The sequence below is a fragment of the Tupaia chinensis genome, unplaced genomic scaffold (assembly GCF_000334495.1).
Source record: "Tupaia chinensis unplaced genomic scaffold, TupChi_1.0 Scaffold000248_1, whole genome shotgun sequence".
Lineage (NCBI taxonomy): Eukaryota > Metazoa > Chordata > Mammalia > Scandentia > Tupaiidae > Tupaia > Tupaia belangeri.
Genome location: NW_006159726.1, coordinates 871,769 through 872,916, shown reverse-complemented (window position 1 = coordinate 872,916; position 1,148 = coordinate 871,769). Strand labels below are relative to the sequence as shown.

At 58.4% G+C, this 1,148-nt stretch overlaps 1 pseudogene; it reads left to right on the top strand.

The window, feature by feature from the left end:
• Positions 1 to 2: 2 nt before the first annotated feature.
• LOC102488929 (pescadillo homolog pseudogene) overlaps positions 3 to 1,148 on the top strand; it is a 1,690-nt pseudogene continuing 544 nt past the window's right edge.

Below are 1,148 nucleotides of genomic sequence, written 5' to 3'. Positions count from 1 at the left end.
GGTGTAACCCGGGCTCTGCCACCAACTACATCACCCGAAATAAAGCCCAGAAGAAGCAGCAGTCGAGCCTGGCCGACTTCAGGCGGCTGTTCAGCCTCAACGGCCTTTATCCCCATAAGCCCGAACACAAGAAGAAGGGTTAACAAGGGTTCCACAGCTGCCCGCACTTTCTACCTTCTCAAAGATATCAAGTTTCTCCTTCATGAACCCATTGTCAACACGTTCTTGAGGTTTTTGTCCGGAAACTCCGGAAGGTGTATGGGAAGAGTGAGTGGAACACCTTGGAACGTCTGAAGGACAATAGGCCCAACTACAAACTTGACCACATCGTTAAGGAGTGGTACCCCACCTTCATCGGCGCCCTACGGGACCTAGACGACACCCTGTCCATGTGCTTCCTTTTCTCCACCTTCCCAGGTCCGCCAAGTACCACATTCACACCATCCAGCTGTGCCGCCAGCTCTCCATGGCCCGGGCCCTGTGCAAGGTCTTCCTGTCCATCAAAGGCATTTACTACCAGGTGGAGGTGCTGGGGCAGCCCATGGTGTGGATCACCCCCTACGCCTTCTCCCACGACCACCCAACAGACGTGGACTACAGGGTCATGGCCACCTTCACCGAGTTCTACACCACCCTGCTGGGCTTCCTCAACTTCCGCCTTTACCAGTCACTGAACCTCCACCCTCCTCCCCCTCCCCCAAGCTCGAGGGTCAGACCCAAGCAGAGGCAGAGGCCAGCGAGGGGACCTACACGCTGGACACTGAGAGCTCTGTGGAGAAACTGGCGGCCCTCAGTGCCAGTCTGGCCCGTGCGGTGGTGCCTGCCATGGAGGAGGAGGCCGAGGTAGGTGAGTTTCCGGCCGATGAGAGATGGCGGCGAAGGAGGAGGACTGTAGGAAGAAGCTGGAAGTGCAGGAAAAGCACAAGAAGCTATTTGAGAATCTGAAGTTCTTCCCGAACCGCGAGGTGCCGCACGAGGCTCTGGCCTTCATCATCAGGAGTTTTGGTGGGGCCGTGTCTTGGGACAAGTCGCTGTGCATCAGGGCCACCCATGATGTCACAGACGCCTGCATCACCCACCAGATTGTCAGCGGCCGGGGCAGCAGACCTCCGTCATTGGCAGGGGGGCTTGGCGCGCCCCCCGGGGGG